The sequence below is a fragment of the Dipodomys merriami genome, unplaced genomic scaffold, assembly GCF_024711535.1.
Source record: "Dipodomys merriami isolate MVZ:Mamm:240054 unplaced genomic scaffold, mDipMer1.0.p SCAF_127, whole genome shotgun sequence".
NCBI lineage: Eukaryota > Metazoa > Chordata > Mammalia > Rodentia > Heteromyidae > Dipodomys > Dipodomys merriami.
Window position 1 is genome coordinate 3,359,816 of NW_027202571.1, and position 9,552 is coordinate 3,369,367.

General features: G+C 33.8%; 1 pseudogene; it reads left to right on the forward strand.

The window, feature by feature from the left end:
• Nucleotides 1-9,161: 9,161 nt before the first annotated feature.
• LOC138824146 (U6 spliceosomal RNA) lies at nucleotides 9,162-9,261 on the forward strand (annotated as a pseudogene).
• Nucleotides 9,262-9,552: the final 291 nt, after the last annotated feature.

Genomic DNA, 9,552 nt, shown 5'->3' on the forward strand with positions numbered 1-9,552 from the left:
AAACTTTTTAAGGTCTCTGTAAATTAAAGTGAATTGTAAATGGGAAGAAGGTTCTCAGATCATTCCTTTTGTGAGTGTATGTACAGCACATTATTTCCCGTGTATATGAATTAACAGTAAGGGAAACTATAGCAATAATAGGAGAAAGAGAAGTTCTGTGTTAAAGTATATGGGTTCAATACACTATAGAAGACTCTACAAATAAGACAACATTGAAACAATAAAGCCAAGTCCAGTATGTAGATTTATGGGAGTGATGTAGAGAAAGCATTACTCCTAGGTGGAACACGAAGTATGAAGCCACTCCCTTTCTAAATCACACTTGCTAATCACACAACTCTGTAGAAAGTAGAATGGAAGTATAATTCTGGTTCCAATGCAAGTCAGATATAAAAGCATGGACTTAAATGGAAAAAAAAATCCATCTTGAGAGAACAGGGCTTATACTAGCAATGAACTGCTGGCTAAGATGATATTTCTTTTTCTTTCCTTATATATTTATTGTTGTTGGTGGTGGTCTTGGCACTTGAACTCTGGGCCTGGGCACTGTTCCTCTGCTATTCAGCTCAAGGCTAATGCTCTACCACTTGATCCACAGTGCAACTTCCAGTTTTCTTGTAGTTAATTGCAGAAAAGTGTCTCCAGTACTTTCTTACCCGGGCTGGCTTTGAACCCCAATCCTCAGATCTCACCACCACTCAGCTTACGATCACATTTCTAACAGTGTACACTCAGGATATGTAATGGGTATATTAATCTATCTTTATTTGAATTCTTGAGTTAAAACCTCGGCTACAGCATAGACTTTACACTCACAAAAATGTTTATAGCTTAAAAGTTGATACTTCTGGAGAAATAAAACCTAAGAATGTAATGGAGTCTGGGAAGTTCAGTTTGCAACCAGCTAGGCTAGAACAGTCTTTGCAACAGTACCTATAATTGAGGAGCCAAAAGCTGTATTGGAAGAATGGCTCAGGTGATGGAATACCAGTCATGAGCAAGATTTATGAATAAGAGCTTGAGGCTTTTGTGTACATATATACAAACATACACATACACACAGAGGCACTTATATGTGCACACACAAATGCACAAATGAAATGACTCTCATAATATGTAGAAAAATTACAAAACAATAGAAAATATGTCCTGAGTAAGACTAGAATTATGTGATAATTTTTAATATTAGAAAGTCCTCAAGTTCTTTTTTTCAAAAGTATTTGAGAATATTACATAGGTAGGGACCAGAGATAGTAAGAGAGTCAAGTAATCATTATTAAAGGTATCGGATCCATTGAGGAACGAATCAGAGACCCTGCAGGTGCATCTGAAAATGTTCATATCCTGTGTCAAATGTTAGAAAATGTTTGAAAATTGTACAGGAACAGTCTGAGCAGTGTAGTGGGTAATATCATTGGAGAAATTCAGAAATGGTAATCTGTATTTAGATTAAATACAACAAGAAACTATGGCAGGGCAATGTGATATAAGCCTAGAATTCTAGCACTCAGACTAAAACAGAAGATTAGAGAGTGGAATTACATAGTGATACCTTCCCTGGACCAGGTAGTATAATTTTGTCTTAATAAAACAAACCAAACAAGAAAGGAATACACAGTTGGAATGCAGGGCTAATTTTGTCATTTTTTGCGAAGTCAAGTTTCCTATTGAAATGCAACTCATATATAATCCTCACTTGTGTTTTAAATTCTCTCTCCATTACAGAATATTCCTAGATGCAAAATGACTCATGATTACCTTCCAAAATTTGAGAAAGTAAGTAATCATCATTCTGTTGGATTCCAAAGAAATGATGAAGGATTACAAAGGCTTAAGCCTGGAGAAATAGCAAAGTTTATCTAATGTAGGACTTTGTAAATGTTGCTAAATTAGAATTGAGATTTAAAATAAATATTTTGGTTTTGTTTGTAATTTCATATTCTATTAGATATTTAAAAATTCTTTTCTTTTTTTGTCAGTTGTGTGGCCTGAACTCTGGGGCTGCACACTTTCCCTCAGCTCTTCAGCTCAAAGCTAGTACTCTACCACTTGAGCCACAGCACCACTTCCGAGTTTTTTTGCTTATGTGGTGTGGAGGAATCGAACCCAGGGCCTCATGCCTGTAAGGCAAGCAGTCTACCACTGAGCCACCTTCCCAGCCCCAAAATTATTTTTAAATAGAGGGTTTAATTGACAAATTCACAAATGATTCTTGCAGTCTACTTGCCTAGAATATTCTTTCAAGAGAGATATAATTAGAAATTAGTTAATAGATAATTCCAACAATTCATGTATAAAATGATAATGTGAATAATGTAGACAGAGTTGCCAAGAAATGCATGATATTAATTTATAAATTTATCAAAAGCAATTTTTTGAAGCTTTGGTATAACATAGTATGAGGAGAATAATTGTGTGACATCTTTTTCTTCTACCTATGTAACACAGGAAGCAATTCCCTTAATTATGTGCCTCTGTATACAATGAGAAAAATGCTAGATTAGGGGTTTGTTTTCATTTTTTTGTTTTATTGGTTTGTCCTAGTGCTTGAACTCTGGTCCTGGACACTGTCTCTGAGCCTGTTCATGCTCAAGGCTTGTGCCCTACCATTTCAATCTCAGTGCCACTTGTGTCTGGCTTTTGCTGAGAAGTTTATTGGAGATAAGCATCTAAGGAACCTTCCTGCCTGGGTTTGCTTTGAACTGTAACATTGCGCTCGTAGCATCCTGAATATCTATGGTAATTAAAAAAGTATAAATATAAATAATATTTGCAAATGGTCTGATCTCAAGAATACTAGGGGTGGGAAAATGATGCAACCCAGTTTATTGTGGTGTTCTTTCCAGAACATGGAGGGCATCACATTAGCAGAGGTGTAGTATTTTTCACAATAAAGATAAGCTATTAGTGTTGTAAATTAAGGGAACCTTTGAGGTGCACCCTACACCTTGGAAACTGTTGGGGTATGATGACTTTATGGCATAAGTCTTCGGATTGATGGTTACATAAATAATAGCTTACCCTGATAAACAATTGCTTACTCTTGAAAAATTAATTATTACAGATGCTTCATAGTTTTATCTTTTACCAGAATGTGTCTATTTTTCTGTTTATTTCTCAATCTGTAGCAACCCATTGGAATATGAATCTATTGCAGAATTACATAACATGCAAACAGGTATTCTTTTGAATCTCTCAGGTAGGAATGTTCAGAATTTGAAAATGAGTAGATATTAGTCATAGGAATTTTGAAGAACACATATATTCTGTCCTCTTAACAACTTATTTACTTTTAAAAGTTATGGGTTTCCATTGAATGAAACTGTTTACTGTTTTTGTATGAGAAAGTTTAAATTTATTCTTTTTTCAAAATATTGGCAAGTATATTGTGAAAATATTGTCTAGTTGGATAACATTCAAGTTGATGGCCCTCTGATTAAAAAGGTGTAATTAATTCAAATTTAATGCCAAATAGTATTGATTTTTAAAAGTTACTAAAAAATAATAATATTTACTATACCAATACAGTGAAATTTTATTTCATTTAGCTTATTTATTTAATTTAATTTTCTTGTCAAAGTTATGTACAGTGGAGTTACAGTAATTGTAAGGTAGTGAATACATAATGTTTCAAACTTGTTATCCCCTTTCTCATTTTTCTCAGTTTTCCGTCACCACAATACCCCTCACAAGTTGTAATGTACATTTTCATCATATTGTCTTGAGAGCATTGTTATTGCATTGGTTTGCCCTTTGTCCTATTTCTCACCATTTTGTTGTTCCTATTCCTTTCTGTAATTAAGGTAAATGTATACCAGTACACAGGGTATCCAAATCAAATACAGCAGGGAATAAACCATAGGGAAAAATGTCAAAAGAAAATAGAAATCACATAGTACATTAAAAACAACAACCACAAATAAAAATCTCTGTTTCCATATCTTGGATTTTATTTTGCTTAGCATCAGCATATATGGTCATATATATAACATAAAAAAAGGCCCTGGAAAATAATAGTTGCATGGACATGATATCATGAAAACAACATTTTAACTGTTTAATATGGTAAAGATGGAATTAGGATTGGTGAATTCGCGATTCTGTTAAAGGAATTTCAAAAGAGTTTTAAAGTTATGACAGGTAAATTTTAATTGTTCAAACTTTTTAACAACTTAGCCTATTAAAAAAATAAAATTGCCTGGGAGAATAGGCTTTCATGCAAAGAAATCCATGGAGATTTAGCTGAGAGGGAGTGATGTGGGTGAAAATGGCTCTTTTTCACACTAAACAGACAAACCTCACAAACCTTGCTGTAAATCCTGTAGGTTACCTTGAGAATTTTCCTTACCCAAAAAATATACTCTTACTGTGTGAAACAAGGTTGTAGTGGAATTTAAATTCAAAGTTCTTTAAAAAAAGACATCAAAGCCGGGCGCTGGTGGCTCACGCCTGTAATCCTAGCTACACAGGAGTCTGAGATCTGAGGATCGAGGTTCAAAGCCAGCCCGGGCAGGAGAGACCATGAGACTCCTATCTCCAATAAACCACCAGAAAACCGGAAGTGGCGCTGTAGCTCAAGTGGTAGAGCGCTCGCCTTGAGCTGAAGAGCTGAGGGACAGCGCCCAGGCCCAGAGTTCAAGCCCCACGACAGACAAAAAAAAAAAAAAAAAAGACATCAAAATTGTGATTTGACCTTTACTTACTAAACAGTAATTCTCTGAAAAAGATAATTGTGTTCAAACTATTTAGGGGAAAGTGCCCTCCACAATGAAAGAAGATATTGGGTTTACACTTTTCTGTTTATAATACTTTCCACAATGTCTTTGCATATAAAGCACTGAAACACAGAAAAAAATCTGATTGGATACTTCAAACAAATGATTTCACATTTCTAAGTGGCTCAAAAATATAATATCATTATTAACATGAGACTGTGAAGACTTCTCTTATTACATAAGCCAAAAAGTTTTGGGATCAGAAAAGAAGAGCAAATGGAAAAAGTAAGAAAACAGTATTCTTCGAAGCCCTAGCTAAGCGTATTAGCTTCAGCAATGGAGGGAGGCCAAAACTTTTTAAAATAGATTGTCTTAATATTTTACCTACATAAAGTGGTTTTACAGAGCCTATTTGTCTCACTTCAATGCACACTAGATCGAATGAAGACATAAACATAAGTTCCACATCCAAATAAAATAGTTTTAAAAGAGAAACCATGAAGACGTAGCAGTGGGGGAGGTCTTATAGTCCTTCCACTTCACTAGACTTTAACCCAAGAAGCTGTGATTAATTGGAAATCAGGTAAGAGCTAAGAGGAGGACATAGAAATAGGTCATCGAAGTATTGTCCTTTGTAACAGACACTGTCATCCAAGGTATCGGTGATTTAACTCTATTCTTCTCCATACATCTTGTTAAGCAAATGCAAGACCAAGAAAAAAATAATCTATTGAAGTAATTTTGAAAAGAATAACTTCACTGTTCCTGATATGGTATCTAACGAGAGTCTTAAGTGAGAAGATAAAAGTGGAGTATTCTTCGGTTTCCTCTAAGCATCTTGTTAGCAAATTATATCTTTGAGGTTAGAAGTAATTGAACCAAAAAGTGGTGGAGTACTTATTTTTGTGGGCACTTTAGACATAAGAATACTTTCAAGGTAAAAGAAAAAACAGTATAGCTAAATATTTGTGATCACAGCTTCTTGGACTGGTTTTTTGGAGAAAAGGTTTTACCTGAGAGTTTGTCCTCATTATCATAGATGTTGGGCTTTCGTGGCAACCAAATGCAAGAGGGAAGTTTAATGGACTCGCTTGGACAAATAAACAGCATAATAGAAAAAATGGCAAATAATCTTTAGTGAATTACTTTGACCGATTATTTTGCCAGAACAAAGAAGGAAAGATATAATTCAAAATCACTTGACTGAAAAGTATGAAAAAGAGTAGTAAAGAGAGATGAGAGAAAACCTAGAGGACTGTTTTCTCTCCAACAGAGTAATGGGTTTTGATCTTGTTTCTTCCATTCTATATTCACCAGCTATCAAATGTATCTCAGGACTGGAATATCCAGTTCAGACAAAGAGATCTCCCATTAGAAAATATTTGCTGCAGATGTAGGTGATTTATAACCTTAGACAATCTATTTAAATCTGTTCAAAATTCTCCCCTACCCCAAACTGCCCTCTTTGAACAGTTGGTTTGCTTTTCCCATACTGCCCTTGATTAACTATTTAATATTTTGAGAGGTCATATTCATACTCTGTAGAGTTTGCTGTTTGGTTGTGATTTTTATGTGTTTGATTTTTGTTGTGCTTTTAAATAAATTTCAAAAGGTTGTGCAATTGTGTTACAATTAAATATGTCCATGTAATTGTCCAATGCTCCTGGATCAAAGTCACTCCTATCATTCTCAACCAACTCCTTCTCCAAGATTTATTTCAGATTTACCACTTCCTTTATCACATGTGTACATTGAGTATTCTAGTTGTGCTTGCCACTTTTTCATTTTTCATTCATTCTGTTTTTACTAATATTCTTCTCTGGTTTCAACTTCTTGATAGTCATTCTGTTAAACTGTCTGTTCATACTTTGACAGGTTTATATACATTCTATGGCATTTCAATCCTGCATATACTTGAACTGATATCAGCTTATATTTACATAATTAATTCATCTGCAATAACAATTTGCAAGACTGGAGACGTGAAGCACCTAGACATGATTTTATTCTCATCCATTTGGAAGATTAATCTTTATTCAACAAGAAAGTTTAAAAATGGCTTAGAATGTTTTCCTAACTACCAGTTTTTATAAATTGCTTTGTACAATGGTTTGTGATTATTTTACTTTACATGGGATAATATTCTCTACTATGTATAACTTTTGGGAAAAGAAGAAAACTAAAATTTATTACTGTGGAGGAATATGATAGAAATAGAAGACAGATTTTATGTTTGTCACATCTCTCATGAGTACCCATATTCAAGACTTAAAGTCATATTTCTTAAGGAAAACATCAAACAACATGATAAGGCAACTATTCGTGATCTTTTAAAATGTACTTTATTATTTGATGAAATTTACTTTATTAGCTAATGTTTAGGCTTGAAATATGGGAGGCTGATCTAGGTAACACATTTCTGGAAGGCATCTACTGAACAACACAAATGGTCGGGGCTACTATTTCTATAATTTACGGAATGGTTGAACCTGTTTGGTATTAGTGCAGGATAATAAATCAACTCTATTGTAACTTGCTCCTTCCACTTGAAAAACTTTTAATGTTACTAAGTATATAATCGTCAAATGTCATTTTGGCGAATGTGCCTTTAAAAAGTTTATTTGAGGGGCTGGGAAGGTGACTCAGTGGTAAAGCACTTGCTGGCATGCATGTTTTTCTGAATTATATTTGACTTCTAAGTCAAGTTTTCCTATCCTTGGTAGAAAAATTATGGATCTATCCTTCCAGGAACTATTTTTTGGCCTACTTATACTGGACTGAAATATTTCATTAATCATTAGGAGAGGGGTATTAAAAATATTCTTGTGACATTTGTGATCTTGTTCACTAATATGGGCTGGTCATCTGTAAATTGAAAGTGTGAATTACAGTAGTTTCTCTCAGATTTTGTGATCTCATCTTTCATTTTAAGTTGCCTTGCATTTCACAATTGCTTACTGCTAAATCCTGTGTAATTGGGGCCCTGAATTATTATAGGAAATGAGGAGTTGAGATGAGTTTTCAATTACTTTCTGTTGGCATGTGGCATGGGCCTAGGTGTGAATAATTGCCCTTCTTATCTGATGATACAGATAACTAGGACCTAGGATCCTAGGACACGTGGATCCTGTAGAAGAATAATACCTTTTGGACATCATATCAGCAAAATTTGGGTATGATCAGAAATATGGGGAAAACCATTCTGAGTTCAGCGAGTTAAAACAATATACAGAGCAGCAGAGTAAAATCCCTTACAGATTAAAGGAAAACAACATTTTTTTTACCAAGTGAATTCAGGAGACTAAGAACACTTAGAAGGTATCACAAGTTTATATCGAAGACATTGCATTGATACTTCTTATATTCTAATAAATATTCTAAACCTAATTATTTATATTCCTATTTATTGTAATAAATATCAAATTATTTGTCAAATTATCGATTAATTCTAGCAAGTTTCTTTGTGTGAAACATAAAATTAGCACATATAAATATAAAATATATAACTGTATGTAATCTAAGGAAATGTTTTTCATTGTTCTGTTGTGGTTAGGGTATCAAAGGCAACTCTGTTTTACAGTATTATTCCATTATCTCTACCTCAGAGTTTGGTAGAGTTAGACCTAAGCTTTACCATTTGTAGATTTACAGCCTAGAGGCAAGAGGAAACACTGTGATTAAAACATTACCAATTTAAGGCCTAATATCAAGGAAAAATATGGACTTCTCCTGGAGCTATGGAAATATTTGGCAATAGAAATTCAGTAGTGTAAGTTCCTGCCTGATTGGATGGTAGACAGGTCAGGACACTAGGTAATCATGCATAAGAACAATTTTTTTTCACCTTCTTGGCTTTAGCTACTTTTGAAATGGTAGGTATAATAAACAATTATATTTTGATAAAATACTTTCTAGTCAGAACTGTTTATTTCTCTATGATCCCTTGTAACTAAGATTAGTTTTTTTTTCCAGTAAGATAATCTTTGCTGTCAGGGTAAGATATTCTGGTTGGTCTGTTACTACATGGAAGAAGGGTAAAGGGTCAGTAGACATTTGTGCCAGTAAGACCTCATTTGGGAAATTTTAAGCTGCAAAAGTTTAGAAGTAGCTCTTCAGCAAGGCTTACTTTGAATCCATTAGCTCCACAAAGCTAACTCAGTTGATAAATAAGTACTTGAAAAGCCATATCTTTGAACCTAGCTATAAAGGCTACAAAATATGATGAAATTTAAAATGAAAAAGACTTAAAATAGTCATTGGCAAATAATTGCAAGTGTGAGCAATCTACCGAACAATATGTTTTTTCCATTATACACAGAATTTCAGAGAAATAAGATCAATAGCATTGTTAGTAACAATAAGGTTTCCTTGTTACAAATAGGCAACCAAGGATATATGCCTGTATAAAGATTACATCATTAACTACTTAAATTTACAGGATACTACATGCTTCAGCAGCACGTATACATAAATTACAACAATATAGAGATTAACATGCCACTTGGACAGGGATGATATGAAAATATGCGAAGTATTCCATAGTTTTCATCCTTCAGATGCAAGAAATGAAAAACAGTTATTAAAAAGTTGATTACAAAAATACAAGTGTAACAACACATGCGATTCATATAATTAAAAGTTAGTCTTTTCACAATGATTTATTTTCTCTTTTTCCATTTTTACTATTCTAAATTATTCTAACTGGAGAGTAGAGAACTGATAGAAAGCAGAGGAAAGATTTTCCTGTGTATTAAAATGTACAGACTGAAAATGAGGACCAATGGTGTCTTCATGTGCAGCTTATTCTAGGAAGGAGAAAATAGGAAATAATACCTTC